Genomic DNA, 19,180 nt, shown 5'->3' on the forward strand with positions numbered 1-19,180 from the left:
ACGAGGGAGTGCCCCGATCCATATCGGATCGGGGGAGGAGAGAGTAGTGGGGGCGAGTGGGGGGGTTACAGGTTAGGGTTTCCCTAGAGTGGGGATATGGAGGAGGGGAGTGGGGCGCCGGCTGGGCCGGCCTGGCTAGCCCAATGGCCAGCTAGGCCGAGGCCCAGCGAGGGGGGCTTTTATTTTCTTTTGTTGTTGTTTTTTTATTCTTTTCTTTTTATTTATTCTTTCCTGTTTTGGTTTAGTTGCAATTTATTTTAGTAAAATAAACACTTAGTATCTAAATTAGTGTTTCAACTTAGTCCATAGTCACAAAAAGTCTAGACCACGAATAACTTAGTTTGCATTTTATTAATTATAAAAGGTATTCAAATAATCATTTTTGCTACTCATGTACTTAATATAATGCACTTATATACTTTATAGAAGTGCCGTTTCTTCACCAATATTTAGTATGGAATATTTGCCACAACCCAAACATTTTTTGTTTTATTGTTTGAAAACTTTTTTTGTTTGGTTTTATTTTAAAATTTGAAATTTGAACTGGGTATCGAACTGACGAACTGACGCGAGTTTATCAACAGTAACCGAGATGACGTGGCATCATTAGCGGAGGTTCACTGTAGCTTAACTACCCGGGCGTCACAAGAGTCTCCCACAAGCTTGGGGGAGGCTTCTCCAATTGCTTAATCTTTGCCTAATCATCATCTTAAGAAAAATGAAATACTTGATATCTTCTATAATGGACTAACTGATGCTTCTAGGGATTTCCTAGATACTTGTGCTGGTTGTATTTTTAGGGAACGAACTATTGAGCAAGGTGAAGAATTATTGAATAACACATTGAAAAATTATGATGATTGGACTCCTCCTGAAACACCGCCTAAACCCACTCCGAAAAAGAGGGGTATTTTATATCTCAGTCCTGAAGATATGCAAGAGGCAAAGAAATCTATGAAGGAAAAAGGTATTAAAGCCAAGGATGTCAAAAGTTTACCACCTATTGAAGAAATACATGGGCTTGATACACCACCACCACCTAAGGTGATAGAGGTAAATTATTTAATGAAATTCAATGATAGTGATAATCCTCATAATAAACATCCTAGCCAATGCCTTTATGAGTTTGAAATTATATTAGAAAGCAAGATCACTTCAATGCAAATATTATGAAATAGTTGAAATACAACTTTGATATGATTGCTAGCTTAAGTGACTTGCTATTTAGAACCTCAAATGATGTTAGAGGTGTAGGAAAGCATGCCTATATGGTTCAAACTCAATTAGAACAAGTTGCTACATCTCAAAGAGAGTTGCTTGATGAAATGAACAATAATATAAGTGACTTTACTGTTAGGATAGCAACTGGAGGAGGTAAAATGACTCAGGAAACACATTATCCTGAGGAACACCCAAAGAGGATTGAACAAGACTCTCAAAGAATTAACACCGATGCACCTAGTCCTTCTAAAAGGAAAAAGAAAAAAAATGATAGGACTTTGCATGCCTCTAGTGAACTTGAAGTAGAAAAACCTCCTGATAATGATAATGAAGTTTCTATCTTTGATGCTGAAACTCAATCTAGTAGTGAACACTCACCTTATGATAATGAAAAAGATAATGATGAGGTTCATGAAGAAACTCAGATGAATAATAAAGAACCAGACAATGATGTTGAGATAGAACCAGTTGTTGATCTTGATAACCCACAACCCAAGAATAAAAGATATGATAAAAGAGACTTTGTTGCTAGAAAACACGGTAAGGAAAGATAACCATGGGTTCAAAAACCTATTCCCTTTCCACCTAAGTCAATAAAAAAGAAAGATGATGAAGAATTTGAACGCTTTGCTGAAATGCTGAGGCCAGTCTTTTTGCGTACTCGCTTGACTGATATCTTAAAAATGCCTCCTTATGCAAAGTACATGAAAGACATCATAACCAACAAGAGAAAAATATCGGAAGCTGAAGTCTCCACCATGCTTGATAATTATACTTTTAAAGATGGAGTACCTAACAAACTTGGAGATCTCGGAATACCAACTATACCTTGCTGCATTAAAAGAAATTATGCGATAACTGCTTTATGTGATTTGGGAGCTGGTGTTAGTGTTATGCCTTTCTCTTTATATAAAAGACTTGATTTGAATAAACGCACACCTACTGAAATATCTTTGCAAATGGCTGACAAATCAATTGCCATACCTATTGGTATTTGTGAATATGCGCCTGTTGTTGTCGCTAATGTTACTATCTTAACTGACTTTGTTATACTTGAGATGCTCGAGGATGACAACATGTCGATTATCCTTGGTAGACCTTTCTTGAATACTACAGGAGTTGTTATTGATTGCAATAAAAGCAAGGTCACTTTTCATATCAATGGTAATGAGCATACGGTGCACTTCTCGAAGAAACAATTCCAAGTGAATGGTATTAATGTTATTGAAAAATCTCCGACAATCACTATTGGAAGTTTTCAACTACCTCTACCTACTGTTAAAAATAAATATGAAATGCTTATTGTTGGGGACATTCATATCCCCATTGAGGTAACTTAGTGATTCATGAAACTTCTTCGGTTTCATGCTAGTCGAAAGTGGTTGTTAATAAGACTTGATCAACCTTATTAATGGATCATTTCTGAGAGGTAAGAAGTTGATGAATTTACTGAGCACTACCTTCTCTCCCTACCTTTTTTTTCTATTTTTATTAGTCAAATAAAATAAAATGCCATGCTATGCTTGTTTTCTTGAATTTTTCATGCAATAAAAAATGACCCAAAAGTAAAAGTTCTCAGAATGCTTTGAAAATTTAATACGATTTTTCTGAATATTTAAGAATTTTTTGTGCAAATAATATCAGAGGGAGGTGCACGAGGTGGGCACAACCCACCTGGGCGTGTCAGGACACCCAGGCGCGCCCTGGTGGGTTGTGGGCCCCACGTGGGCCCCCTCACTTATCCCTTCATCCCACATCATCACCTACCTCCAGAAAAAATCACCATTGCTCTCTCTTTCATGTCCTTGCTCTCAACCCCACGGATTTCGATCTCTTTGCTCGAAGCTCTGTTTCCATAACTGTTTCGGGGGATTGTTTCTTGGTATGTGAATCTTCTGTTTATCCAATTAGTTTTTGCTTTAGTGGTTTATATTTTTAATAATTAATTACTCTTGGTGCTGCTGTAGATGAGCTTGCATGTTGAATTCTTAGAGTTCTAAGTAGTTTGAATGCTTGCTATGGCCTCTATACATCCCTATGAGTAGTTGCTACCAATCTTGTGAAGTTTTGTTAAGAATTTTTTGTGATCCCAAAATTTTCAAAAAAATTGTACGCGAATATTATGGAATTCTTTAGAAGGAGTTCTTAGAGGAGGAGATCCTCGGAGGCATCTTCCAGTAGCAGCTCCGCTCGTCGGTCTTATGTTGAACCGAGTGAAAGTTCCATACGAGATGCAGCCACCAAAACATGCATATGGCCATGCAACGATTATATGGTGAGTGTGGGCATTAAGGAGGAATTTGAGCAATATGTTCACAATGCCGATCTCGTTCCCTACATTTTAGACAAGTGCAGCCAACACCTCACTCTCATTGAATCATTTTTCAAAGGATTTAAGTTCCATCCCCGTGAGTCTAGGGTGTCATTTAAATTATATGAAAATCCATTTACTATATCTTTAGAGAGATTCGCTCACCACTGCAAAATCCCATTCTGGGGTTTGCTTGATGAACCACCAAGGTCTGAGTTTGAGATATTCTTGACTAGTCTTTTCTATGGTGAGACTAGGGGAGTGACGCAAGGTAGAATAAAGAGCATTCATTTTCCTGCAATCCAGTACTTCGCATTATTTAATGGAAAATGTATTGTAGGAAAACAAGATTGTAGTACACTTTGTGCTCCAGACTTGAGCCTCATATGCACCGCCCTCACTGGTGACAAAAGTTATAATCTTAGAGCTATTGTTGCACATAGGTTGCAACACAACGCTGGTAGTGGATATTTTTATGGTGGAATTTATGCCACATGCTTAGCAAGAGAGCTGGGTGTTTCACCTTTGCCCTGTGATCCTATTTTACCCACGCAGTACCTAGACTTTGATGCTATGAAACATCATAAGATCCTTAGAGGTGAATCCCATAATTTCACTTATAAATTTTTGTTTAATAAGGACTCCGTGGTCGACACATATTTGCCTGCACCTGCTCTCTTTAATGTTCACAACATGGGAAGATATTTTGTTATTGAGAGCGAGGCCCGAGCCCATAACGCCGTGATTGTGGCTGCATGGCGGGCTGAGCCATCCACACCGAGAGCCTCCGTGTGCTACCACTCGAACCATTACGCAGGCTACTGACTAATTACCAAGTTAGGCCTAAAGCCTAAGCTTGGAGGAGTACGTATTTTCACCGACATTACATTATGTTCACACATTTCATTCCAGTTGTCGGTGTTCACACTTTTTCATTGTATTATCCATGTTAAATTTATTTTCTTGCTTTCTTCTTATGTGTTTGAAAAACTTTGAGAAAATCCAAAAACATATTTCTTGCTTCTTGTTGATTGTTTTCCTAGTTTAAATTGTTGTAGCACTAAAAAGAAAACCCAAAAAGATTTCCTTGTTCTTCTTTTACTTGTTGGGAGCTTTCACGTGTAAATAGTTTTTCTTGTTTTGCTTTTCCCTTTTTATTTGCTTGTTTATGAAAAACTAAAAACTCCAAAAATATGTCAGTGTGTTTCTCTGAATTTCTTTTCTTTTTATTGAGTCCTACCGAGGAGACAATCGCGATGAAAATGTTGACAGGCTCTCATATGCATTATTCTTGATCTGACAAAGAGTCCATGTTACCTTGTCTTCTCCTTTTGAATAAAATGTTCGCAGATTCCAGCTTAGTCCACGTCACTCTTGCACTATTATTATTTTCAAATTGTTTGGTCCTGCAAGTGAAAGGCAATAGTGACGATATTCGATGAACTGGCCGTGGCAGAGAGAAACGGGTATGAACTCGACTTGTTCTATTTTTGTAAATATGTTTAACCTAGTATCCATGATTCAGCCTATTATGATCAAACATGTTTGCAATGACATTTAGAGATTATAGTTTCTCATGCCATGCATAAGTAGCTAGGAGTGGATAATGATTTATTTTGGATGTCAACATCGCGTTAAAATGATTGTGATGTAGTATGATGATATGGTATCCTCCTCTGAATGTTCGAGTGGCTTGACTTGGCACATGTTCATGCATGTAGTTGAATCAAAACCAACATAGCCTCTATCGTATTTATATTCATGGTGTTCATATCCTACTCATTCTAGTATCCAATGTTACTTATGCATAATGCATGTTCATGACCGTTGTTTCTCTATAGCTAGCCGCTTCTCAACCTATTGGCTAGCCTTCGCATGTACTAAGTGTGAATTCTGCTTGTACATCAAAACCTGAAATCCAACTTATTCCAGATGAGTCCACCATAACTACCTATATGTTGTATTACCCTGCCGTACTAAGTAAATTTACATGTGCCACCTCTAAAAGCTTCAAACAAATATCCTTTTTGTGTGTCTGCATTGTTCATAGAGCGATAGGAGGTAGTTGGTATCTTCCATGCTAAGCGTGTTATTCTCAGGACGAGTGTTTACTCACTCACCATTGCAGGAGAAAGGGGCGGTAATAGGGATTCCCAGTCCCAATTGCAAAAAGAACTTATAAATAATCAAAGAAAAACTCCTATGTAGCATTAACCTTTACTTTATCGTTTGGTAACCACTACTAATGTGTTTAGCATGGAAGATATTGATAACTGATGGTCGCGAAGTAAACAAGAAGGGTGCATGTCTCAAAATTTCATTTACCTCTGTTTTAAAAACTTGAGCTCTGGCACCTCTGTAAATCACTGCTTCCGTCTGCGAAGGGACTATCTATTTACTTTTATGTTGTGTCCTCACCTTCTCAAATAAGCACCAGAACCTGAGAGCACTGCTGTCGTGTTGATGCATTATGTGTAGCTAATGTTGGGTGCATCATGACTGAATCTTTTCTACCATGAATTACAATGGTTAGTCGCCACTTGAACTTTGGGGGTGCTCTGCATTTATGTTTTGCGGTCTCAGAAAGGGCTAACGAGATACCACTATTGTCATATTGTATTATAGTTGTTTTAACAACGTGTTGCTATTTGAGATGTCTTATCATTGCTCGCTAGTTGATTATGTCATTGATATGAGTTAATATAATTTTTAAGAGTTATTGTCAACATGGTCAGTTATAATCTTTGCTGAAAACATGGGTGTTGTTTAAGCTTATTTATGGAAACAAAAGGAAAAGAGTTTGTAAAAGTTTTTCTTTTCCACTTTCAGTTTATCAACTGAATTGCTTGAGGACAAGCAAAGGTTTAAGCTTGTGGGAGTTGATGCGTCTACGTCATATCTAGTTTTCCTAACACTTTTCCTCCTGTTTTGGACTCTAATTTGCATGATTTGAATGAACTAACCCGGACTGACGTTGTTTTTCAGCAGAACTACCATGGTGTTGTTTTTGTGCAGAAATAAAAGTTCTCAGAATGGAATGAAACTTTGCGAGGAATTATTATACAATAAAAGAGAATTTCTAGAGCCAAGAACCACTGGAGGGGGGCACCTGGGTGGGCACAAAAAAGTAGGGCGTGCCCCCCCTCCAAGCGCGCCCAGGTGGGTTGTCCCCACCTGGTGGCCCCGCAGACCTTGCAACCGACACTATAAAAAATTTCTAGTAAAAAATCAGGGACAAAGAATTATCGCATTTCACGAGATGGAGCCGCTGTCGTCTCCTATTCTGAATCGGGAGGCCAGATTTGGAGTCAGTTTGGGGCACTGGAGAGGGGGATCTTCGATCTTCGTCATCACCAACCCTTCTCCATCGCCAATCCATGATGCTCCCCACCGGGAGTGAGTAATTCCTTCATAGGCTCGCTGGTCGGTGAGGAGTTGGATGAGATTCATCATGTAATCGAGTTAGTTTTGTTAAGGCTTGATCCCTGGTATCCATTATGTTCTGAGATTGATGTTGCTATGACTTTGCCATGCTTAATGCTTGTCACTTTAGGCCCTGGTGCGATGATTTCAAATCTAAACCATTTATGTTTTCACCATTATACCTTGTTCTAAATCTGATCTTGCAAGTTATAGTCACCTACTACGTGTTATGATTCGGCAACCATAGAGTGACAATAGTCGGAATGTCAGGACCCCGACTCAATGCCACATCGATCTAGCATGTAACACCTCATATCACTTTGCGGCCTCACGCACGGTATTCCCATGGGTGTCGCCTTACCTTTGCCCGGGACCGTTTGCGCCTTTTGGCACACATATATGACAGTGTCGCTAGCATCCATATGATAAGGAGCCCGGGCTGACATGGCTAGTCGTAAACCAAAGTGGCACAGACTTACAGGGACAGGCATCCATGACCCAGCATCGAACGTGTCGGTCATCAGCGAGTGAATCCAGGCTGTAGCACTGGGCTAGCAGGACTCCGGTGAACCGGGCTGTAGCGGGCTAACAGGACTCCGATATTCATCGCGTGACATTTCCCCGAAGGGACAGACACGGGAACGAAGAAGGACACATGCCGGCCAGCCTAAGTGTTCCGGAGCAGTAGCAAGCTACCATGGCTCGGTGGAAACACTAGGAGACATTTCCCCGTAAGAGGGGCTACTAAAGATAAACAACTAGATGGTCAGATCCCACACATACCAAGCATTTCAATAACATACACACAATATGCTCGATATGTGCAAATACAACATGGCATCACAACATGACTCTACGACTCAAGTAATTTATTCAATAGGCTCCGAGGAGCGAGATATTACAAACATGGGTCTCATGACCCAACAATCAGAGCATACAAATCAAAGCACAAGCGGAAGCTATCATGTCTGGGTACAGACATCTATAACTGAAAAAGGCTGAGAAGCCTGACTATCTACCAGATCCTGCCGGGGCACAAGATCGTAGCTGAGGTAACAAGCTAAACGCCGAAGTCCACGCGAAACTACTAGTGAGACCGAAGTCTCTCTGCAAAAACATAAAATAGGCAAACGTGAGTACAAATGTACCCAGCAAGACTTACATCAGAACTAACTACATATGCATCATTATCAACAAAGGGGATGGTGGGGTTTAACTGCAGCAAGCCAGCTTTGACTCGGTGGCTATCCTGAACTACGACTGCAATGTAACTCTTTTGAGGTGGCGCACACGAGTCCACATATTCCCCATATCAATACACCACTATGGATCTGCTCCCGTCTCCCTACGAGAGCGCCATCCATAGCACTCACGCTTATCTTGCGTATTTTAGAGTATCCACTTTCACTTGTCTATGAACTGATATAAGCAACCCAGAAGTCCTTTACCGTGGACACGGCTATTCGAATAGATGATGTTAACCCTGCAGGGGTGTACTTCTTCGTACATGTTTCCACCACTTAGCGTCTGCACACGACATGTGCTCGGCAGACTTCAAGCGAAAGCCGACGTGGGTGTAGACCACGACCTACCTAAACACTCAAGTCTCTAGTCCAGGTTTATCGCCTATTCGGGTTCCATCCATGAGGAGATCCGGCCGGAGTTTCGCTCACAGCCCCAAACGATGTGAACAGGGTTCCGTGACACCAAACGGGCGCCCGGTATACCCGGCCACGTGCCTACCGCATCACAGCCCACCCCTCCTGTCAGCGCTGTCCACGGCCTCCAGCATACTACAAACACCAGAAACTACTTGCAACTCCTGGACAGAGGACGAGGGTGAATAAGAAGTCGAGCGGGGTCATATTTCAGGGCCCAATGTATGGTAGTAGCTGAATCATGGATCACAAACACAGAACTCAGTTCCTAAGGACGGCTTCAATGAGACAACCCACCATGTACTCCTACATGGCCTCTCACCGACACCTTTTACCAAATCGTGTTCACACACTTAGCTCACACACAGTAGGACATGTTCACACACCTCTGATTCATCCCGGATAAATCAGACCTGACACAACTCTAAGCAGTAGCAGGCATGACAAACAAGCAAGAATGAGTAGGCACAACAGGGCTCAAACAACTCCTACTCATGCTAGTGGGTTTCATCTATTTACTGTGGCAATGACAGGTCATGCAAAGGATAAAGGGGTTCAGCTACCGCAGCAAGTAACAGTTGAATCGTTGTTGTCCTAATGCATTAAAAGAGAGCAGGAGCGAGAGAGTGGGATTTTATCGGAATGAACAAGGGTGTTTTGCTTGCCTGGCACTTCTGAAGATAACATTGAGTCTTCATCAGTGTCAACGATCACAACGTCGGAACAACGTCTACCGGGAGGGAACAGATACCGGCAACAAAGAAGAAATACAATCAATGCAATGCACAATATGATGCATGCTCATGACATGGCAATATGAATGTGTTTTGAGCTAATGCAACTAGCAACAGACTAAATGAAGTTGGTTTGAATACAAGATTCAAATTCAAACTCCATATGTGATTATTCAAATGCCATTAATTAATTTGTGCTAAACAGCAGTTATAAGTTGTTCTAACATGCATGAAAATGGTACAGATGGATTCCTTGAATTTTTATGATAATTTTTCATATATAAATTATTTAATTTGGAGTTACGGTTGAATTTCTATAATTTATTGAAGTTTAGGGCATATTCTGAAAATAAATAAATCATTTCTGACTTATTTAAAATCCCAGAAGCATATACTGTGTCAGCATGATGCCGGGGTGACGTCAGCAGGTCAAAGGCGTCGACCAGGTCAAACTTGACCAGTGGGACCCACTGGTCAGTGACCCAGTCAACTAACCAAGTTAGTTAGCCCTAACTAACTGGATTGGGCCCACTGGTCAGTGACTAACCTAAATATGATTAGCCCTAACTAACTTAGTTAGCCGGGCGGGGCCCGCATGTCAGTGGCTCACCTAATTAACTAAGTTAATTAACACTAACTAACCTAACACTAATTAAGCAGGCGCCTGGGCCCACACGTCAGGGGGGGTCAACCCCTGGGCCAATCAGGTCAAACCTGCCGGCGACATGTCGCCGGCGACGACAGTAGCGGCGGGGCGGCTCGGAATTGCGATACAGGGAGCCATTTGAGGCGCCGCTGGGCTCTACGGGAAGCTGGCGATCCCGTGCATCCAACAGTGCAACCGGGGCGAGCTGGGGTGGCCGTAATCCTCGCCGGCGTCGAGCTCAGCGGCTACCGGACCTCGGGCGTTGGCGGAAACGGTGCTACGGTGCACAACAGGGAGAACCCGTGGGTGCTGCAGGTTCACAGGAGCGCGGCGAGCACGCTGGTGATGCTCGGGCGAGCGGACGAGCTCAGGGGCATGGAGCTCGTCGGCCGTGGCGGCGGCGAGCTTCGGCGGAGGTGGGGAACGGGGCTAGAGCAAGAACGCGAGCAGGAGAGGAGGGGGAATCGGTCCATGAGCTCACTGTGGTTGCAGAGCGCGTCTCAGTGGGCTCGGGGGCGACCTGGAGACGGAGAATCGGGCCGGCGATCTTCGATGCCCGTCGGTGAAGATGGCGGCGATGGCGTCACTGCAGGGCTCCTGGTGTTGCTTGGAGTGGTGGGGAGGATGAGTAGGTCGAGGCAGAGCTTCCTGGGGCGTCGGTGAGGCGTGGGGTGGCCGGTGGCCATGGTGGTTCTCGTCGGTGGCGGCGGCTCCGTTCGGGTGAGGAGGACAGAGGAGGGGGAGAGGATGAGGGCGAGGGAGAGCGAGAGGGGCACGGGGAGAGTAGGAGAGGGTCGAGGGGAGTGCGTGGCACCCTCAGGTGCCTCCAGCGGCGAGCAGGTAAGCAGGAGGTGGCCGGGGCTCTCGGGCGCGCGCGCCACGCCTCGGTCCTTCTGGCGAGGAGGAAGACGATAGGGGGGGGAAGTGGAGATGGGCTGGGCCGCACAGGAGCTGGGCCGGCTGGCTACCGGGTGAGCGCCAGATAAGTCCTTCTCTCTCTCTCTCTCTTATTTCTATTTAATTCTGTTTTCTATTTTCTGTAGTTTGTTTTGATTTAGTTTTAGACACTAAACCATTTTATAAAATCCTGGAAATAGTTATGTGGCTAGGACTAAAATATACCAAACCACATAAAATGTTCCAGTATTATTGGACATATATTATTTATATATCAAATATATATCCAATGCAAATAGCTATTTATTTAATTCAAAGGCCCAAAATAATTAACTCTGAGATACCAAAAATATTGTTTTGAGTTTTACCTCTTTGCAATATTTTCAGAGACTAAGAGGAACATTTTCTTGGGCTTCTTTGAGAAGATTTTAATGTTGATCATTTTTAGAAGGTTTCTGAGGCTTTGAAAATCCCTCAATTCAAATTTCATTTGAATTAAAACATGATGCTCACATGAGGTCTAGCCTAGTGCATAACAGGACCAGGGATGTGACAACTCACCCCCACTAAACAAAAATCTCGTCCCGAGATTCAAGCGTAGGGTAGGGTGAAGGGGAAACGCAAACTAGCACAATCTTCACGATCCAGGGTGCACTTTATCAAAGCGTTGATTCGATCACCATCTTTGTCTCGAAGTCTTGCTCTGAGAACTCCAACTAACATGACAACGAGAGGAAAGGAAAGATCCTAAAAGAATGGTTCTTCTCGAAGGTCGAACAACTCAGGATTAACTCACGGAATGAGACATAGCAACATCTCTCGAGATGAGAGGCGAAGCACACATCCATAGGAATGGAGTGAAGCAGATGACGAAGGTTCACTAGGTAGACCACAATTCCACACCTAAGAGGGTGGTGAACGGTTGTCAACGTAGCGAGGAGTTGAGTTTCCATGATACCATAACGATGCACCTTAGGGAAGGTGACTCGTAGAAATATCCCCTTAAGTGGCAAAAAGAATTACCTTTGATTCAGAGATCATTGAGACTCTTTAAACCAGCCTAAGGCAATTCTCGAGCAATCGTTTGGAGGGGGTCGGTGGAATGGTATACTCGGACTTGGCTGATGTGGATTACCTTGTTGAAGACAACGTAATGGATGAAGTTGCTTACCACCGGAAATGGAAGAGACCCATGGTAGAATGGCACATTGGCGGTGCAAGCTGGGAACAAAATGCAAATGCTGGGAATGATTCTGGTAACTGGGGAGAGGCTCATCAATATAGAGTGAATTCACTTTTTGAAAAGGTCATAGCATTGCCGAGGAAACTGAGAGGAATCCCAGTTACAGCCGATGATAACACGTAGCGCTTGTACGTGCTCTCAAGAACTTGAGCATTTCCACAATCATCAAGGTTTTATCAAAATCCGTGTCAAGGGTGCTGACAACACAACATACTACCATGATGAATAGCGATGGACGATGCAGATGCAAAGGAGGATAACACTTTCTCAGATTTCACCCTTGGCGGGGCCAAGGAAATAAAATCTGGATGATCGACCGAGAGACATTTAGCACTCCGCTTCTAATGTTCTCCTTGACGTGCTAGTGTAACCCATTCATAGATATGGTTTGATAACTAGAACATCAAGTAAAGGTCGGACTTCGGGAGCAACAGAATCCATAAGGAACAATTACGGAGGTAAATCCTACGAAATCCTTATGAGGAGGTGGCCAACTTCCTCAAACAAGATACTACAATAATAGGTCTTCCGGCTGGGTGTGTTGGCCACGACATCCACTTTACCGGTTATCGAGGGACCAATATTATAGTTCTTGGGAAATGTTCCAAACCATCATATCTGCCTGAGATTCAGATCTGGTTGGTGTCAGGATATTCCAGACTCATCGAGTCTAGGAAGAAAAATGAAAGTTTGCAACACAAATCGACGAGATGACGTTGCGAGATTCTCGGGGAATGAACTATGATAGTAAGCTCCAAAACATGAGCTGGTTCTGCTACAACATGTGAACACGATGTCCTAGACAAGCATGACCACGTGGTAGTCTTACAATAAAACACTACCGAGTTCAGGTGGAGAACCATCATCGAGGATATCGAAGTCTTTACGCAAGTCCATGGATTAGATCCCAAGCATAGATTTCTTTTCCTTGAACAAGTCAATCAGTGGCTTAGTGTGCTAGGGACACATATAGAATGAAGGTTGCAAGCCTCCAGACTACAGAATACTTCGCACGTGTGCATGACTGATTTGGGGATGATTCCAAAGGAAACAAAACAATCTTTCTCGAATTCACGGCGGCAACTTTCACCAAATGCACGTGTATAAGAGGAAGTCACTCCTTTCATCAAACAAATACTTCATGAGCTAGCATGAAGAAAATGCTTTCAAAAGTTTCCAACACTAGCTTAATGTTCAACAACATCATGGAGGAGATAAGGATGTTGCCAATGGGCTCAACAACAATTCATCTAGGTTTCCTTTTAAAAGGAATTCCATAGTTAAGTGAACACGGTGATAGCATTGGTCAGACCAAAGATGTAATGGTGTATGCTCGAGGGATCAACCACGAATAAGACAACATTACGAGAATCGTTGGTACTGATTTGATTTGATGATAGCCCACACTCAATCAAAGGATTGATAAGACAATAGGTCCAGCAACTGATCACAGGGACCAATCGATGAAGATATCATCTTTCTTCAACACACACTACACAAGAATATCCCTTTGGGACGAACTAAGTCAGGCAAGCTTTTATCTTCCAACCCTCCAAGTTGTTGTCTAGCTTAACCAACTAACTCAGGGATATCCAACACAGATTCTTGGAGAAGGGTGGTTCACAAGAAACCAACTTGATCACGAGCTCAACACAGCGGTCAGGTGACAACCTGGTAATACTTCTGAGAAGATCTTCGGAAAATCACGAACCACCGATATGTTACTAAGCTCGAGAACAATCTTGCTTTTGAGGGCAAGACGATATGATCAAATGAGTGAGGACTTGACAAGATCCTAACTCATCAATCGAAGGGTGCACCGAAATAAGGACTAGGTAGCACGATCAGTCTTAGAAGGACGATTCAAAAACCAACACGCTAAGAATGAAATTATTGTCCATTAACTACCAAGCAACAAGGTTGCTAGGAGTATTGAATTCACACATCACGATTCACTTGTCGGCATTCCGGTTGCGACAACACGGAACCGAGGGATGAATAATGATGGCGAGAAGTATCACTACATCAAGAATTCACAAGAGCCGGTGCAATCCCCATGAAAATCCTGACATAAAGACGGTAATACTTCTGGGTAGAACAGAATCAAAAGGTGGGCTGGCATTTTGATCTGCGGAGCACAATTGCTTTGACCCAATCCTAGATATGGAAGAGGTACTGGAGTTTGTTTCTCCTATCATTCTACGATAGAATGGCTTGACGGACCACAAGAGTAATAGGCATCGATAAACGAATGCATGCATACTCTTGACTATCAATTGATAGACGAAGGTCAGTAGACAACTAAAGAGGGACAACTCAAAGGAACATATAACTTTCTGAGTTGTGGATGCATAGATTAGTATGTCGAACCAAGTTCAACATAATTCTTCCGGATAACCCATGCAGAAAGGTTGAGCTGGCAGAGTCGCAATATAGAATGGAGAACTCATAGAGGGCCTGTTGTGATCTTTTGATCCAACAAACTTCTGCCATAATGGTTCATGGTATTTGGAAGAACGATATACCACGGACCTCGAGGACTAACGCAAAGGTTACTAATAACCTAAGGGAGCTAGCAATTACTATCAACATGAAGTAAGTAGGGTGAATCTCGGGTTCAAACCCAGGAGTAGAATACCTACTACTAAGTAGCATCACGGAATGCTTTCGAGAATAAAGGCCAGAATCATCACACTAGGACACAAATCATGGCTAGACCACTAGATGATCCCCTGAGACACCTAGGGTCATAATAATAACTCCAACATAAAGGTCGAGGTAGTAGAGTACCTCAACTCAACAATTAGTGCGATTGAGCTGGCATAAAGGAACATCGAAACCAGAGGGAAAGGATTTTGCAAACGCATCAGACTATTTAGAAACCTGGGATGACTCGGATAGCATAACGGCTATAAATGCTCAAAAAGATTTGAGACATACTACAAAATGGTGGCATAACCACTCAGAAGCACAATATCAAGGTTCCGAGATCAACAATTAACATACGGAAGTAGTAGGAACTGAACTGAGACTTAAATCCAACAATCTTATAAGTCTACTGATTAGTAACACGTGGTCCTAATAGCAAGAAGAGATAGCCTAGTTCTTAATCCCCGTAGGAAAGATAAGATGACTCAGATCAGAAGGGCATAAGGTATAAGGAGTAAAAAGAGCCTTACGTTCCATCCCACAATCAATTCCCTTATATAACTAAAGAATTTCTAGACTCAACTTCGACCAGTTTGGCTTGGTAATCCTACAGGCAGTCAAGCTCTGATACCAACGCTGTCAGGACCCCGACTCAATGCCACATCGATCTAGCATGTAACACTTCATATCACTTTGCGACCTCACGCACGGTATTCCCACGGGTGTCGCCTTACCTTTGCCCGGGACCGTTTGCGCCTTTTGGCACACGTATATGACAGTGTCGCTAGCATCCATATGATAAGGAGCCCGGGCTGACATGGCTAGTCGTAAACCCAAAGTGGCACAGACTTACAGGGACAGGCATCCATGACCCAGCATCGAACGTGTCGGTCATCAGCGAGTGAATCCAGGCTATAGCACTGGGCTAGCAGGACTCCGGTGAACCGGGCTGTAGCGGGCTAACAGGACTCCGGTATTCATCACGTGACATTTCCCCGAAGGGACAGACACAGGAACGAAGAAGGACACATGCCGGCCAGCCTAAGTGTTCCGGAGCAGTAGCAAGCTACCATGGCTCGGTGGAAACACTAGGAGACATTTCCCCGTAAGAGAGGCTACTAAAGATAAACAACTAGATGGTCAGATCCCACACATACCAAGCATTTCAATAACATACACACAATATGCTCGATATGTGCAAATACAACATGGCATCACAACATGACTCTACGACTCAAGTAATTTATTCAATAGGCTCCGAGGAGCGAGATATTACAAACATGGGTCTCATGACCCAACAATCAGAGCATACAAATCAAAGCACAAGCGGAAGCTATCATGTCTGGGTACAGACATCTATAACTGAAAAAGGCTGAGAAGCCTGACTATCTACCAGATCCTGCCGGGGCACAAGATCGTAGCTGAGGTAACACGCTAAACGTCGAAGTCCACGCGAAACTACTAGTGAGACCGAAGTCTCTCTGCAAAAACATAAAATAGGCAAACGTGAGTACAAATGTACCCAGCAAGACTTACATCAGAACTAACTACATATGCATCATTATCAACAAAGGGGATGGTGGGGTTTAACTGCAGCAAGCCAGCTTTGACTCGGTGGCTATCCTGAACTACGACTGCAATGTAACTCTTTTGAGGTGGCGCACACGAGTCCACATATTCCCCATATCAATACACCACTATGGATCCGCTCCCGTCTCCCTACGAGAGCGCCATCCATAGCACTCACGCTTATCTTGCGTATTTTAGAGTATCCACTTTCACTTGTCTATGAACTGATATAAGCAACCCAGAAGTCCTTTACCGTGGACACGGCTATTCGAATAGATGATGTTAACCCTGCAGGGGTGTACTTCTTCATACATGTTTCCACCACTTAGCGTCTGCACACGACATGTGCTCGGCAGACTTCAAGCGAAAGCCGACGTGGGTGTAGACCACGACCTACCTAAACACTCAAGTCTCTAGTCCAGGTTTATCGCCTATTCGGGTTCCATCCATGAGGAGATCCGGCCGGGGTTTCGCTCACAGCCCCAAACAATGTGAACAGGGTTCCGTGACACCAAACGGGCGCCCGGTATACCCGGCCACGTGCCTACCGCATCACAGCCCACCCCTCCGGTCAGCGTTGTCCACGGCCTCCAGCATACTACAAACACCAGAAACTACTTGCAACTCCTGGACAGAGGACGAGGGTGAATAAGAAGTCGAGCGGGGTCATATTTCAGGGCCCAATGTATGGTAGTAGCTGAATCATGGATCACAAACACAGAACTCAGTTCCTAAGGACGGCTTCAATGAGACAACCCACCATGTACTCCTACATGGCCTCTCACCGACACCTTTTACCAAATCGTGTTCACACACTTAGCTCACACATAGTAGGACATGTTCACACACCTCTGATTCATCCCGGATAAATCAGACCTGACACAACTCTAAGCAGTAGCAGGCATGACAAACAAGCAAGAATGAGTAGGCACAACAGGGCTCAAACAACTCCTACTCATGCTAGTGGGTTTCATCTATTTACTGTGGCAATGACAGGTCATGCAAAGGATAAAGGGGTTCAGCTACCGCAGCAAGTAACAGTTGAATCGTTGTTGTCCTAATGCATTAAAAGAGAGCAGGAGCGAGAGAGTGGGATTTTATCGGAATGAACAAGGGTGTTTTGCTTGCCTGGCACTTCTGAAGATAACATTGAGTCTTCATCAGTGTCAACGATCACAACGTCGGAACATCTTCTACCGGGAGGGAACAGATACCGGCAACAAAGAAGAAATACAATCAATGCAATGCACAATATGATGCATGCTCATGACATGGCAATATGAATGTGTTTTGAGCTAATGCAACTAGCAACAGATTAAATGAAGTTGGTTTGAATACAAGATTCAAATTCAAACTCCATATGTGATTATTCAAATGCCATTAATTAATTTGTGCTAAAAAGCAGTTATAAGTTGTTCTAACATGCATGAAATTGTACAGATGGATTCCTTGAATTTTTCTGATAATTTTTCATATATAAATTATTTAATTTGGAGTTACGGTTGAATTTCTATGATTTATTGAAGTTTAGGGCATATTCTGAAAATAAATAAATCATTTCTGACTTATTTAAAATCCCAGAAGCATATACTGCGTCAGCATGACACCGGGGTGACGTCAGCAGGTCAAAGGCGTCGACCAGGTCAAACCTGACCAGTGGGACCCACTGGTCAGTGACCCAGTCAACTAACCAAGTTAGTTAGCCCTAACTAACTGGATTGGGCCCACTGGTCAGTGACTAACCTAAATATGATTAGCCCTAACTAACTTAGTTAGCCGGGCGGGGCCCGCATGTCTGTGGCTCGCCTAATTAACTAAGTTAATTAACACTAACTAACCTAACACTAATTAAGCAGGCGCCTGGGCCCACACGTCAGGGGGGGTCAACCCCTGGGCCGATCAGGTCAAACCTGCCGGCGACATGTCGCCGGCGACGACAGTAGCGGTGGGGCGGCTCGGAATTGCGATACAGGGAGCCATTCGAGGCGCCGCTGGGCTCTACGGGAAGCTGGCGATCCCGCGCATCCAACACTACAACCGGGTCGAGCTGGGGTGGCCGTAATCCTCGCCGGCGTCGAGCTCAGCGGCTGCCGGACCTCGGGCATTGGCGGAAACGATGCTACGGTGCACATCAGGGAGAATCCGTGGGTGCTGTAGGTTCACAGGAGCGTGGCGAGCACGCTGGTGATGCTTGGGCGAGCGGACGAGCTCAGGAGCATGGAGCTCGTCGGCCGTGGCGGCAGCGAGCTTCGGCGGAGGTGGGGAACGGGGCTAGAGCAAGAACGCGAGCAGGAGAGGAGGGGGAATCGGTCCATGAGCTCACTGTGGTTGCAGAGCGCGTCTCAGTGGGCTCGGGGGCGACCTGGAGACGGAGAATCGGGCCGGCGATCTTCGATGCCCGTCGGTGAAGATGGCGGCGATGGCGTCACTGCAGGGCTCCTGGTGTTGCTTGGAGTGGTGGGGAGGATGAGTAGGTCGAGGCAGAGCTTCCTGGGGCGTCGGTGAGGCGTGGGGTGGCCGGTGGCCACGGTGGTTCTCGTTGGTGGCGGCGGCTCCGTTCGGGTGAGGAGGACAGAGGAGGGGGAGAGGATGAGGGCGAGGGAGAGAGAGAGGGGCACGGGGAGAGTAGGAGAGGGTCGAGGGGAGTGCGTGGCACCCTTAGGTGCCTCCAGCGGCGAGCAGGTAAGCAGGAGGTGGCCGGGGCTCTCGGGCGCGCGCGCCACGCCTCGGTCCTTCTGGCGAGGAGGAAGACGACAGGGGGGGGGAGTGGAGATGGGCTGGGCCGCACAGGAGCTGGGCCGGCTGGCTACCGGGTGAGCGCCAGATAAG

This window comes from Triticum dicoccoides, chromosome 5B, assembly GCF_002162155.2.
Source record: "Triticum dicoccoides isolate Atlit2015 ecotype Zavitan chromosome 5B, WEW_v2.0, whole genome shotgun sequence".
In the NCBI taxonomy this organism is placed as follows: Eukaryota; Viridiplantae; Streptophyta; class Magnoliopsida; order Poales; family Poaceae; genus Triticum; species Triticum dicoccoides.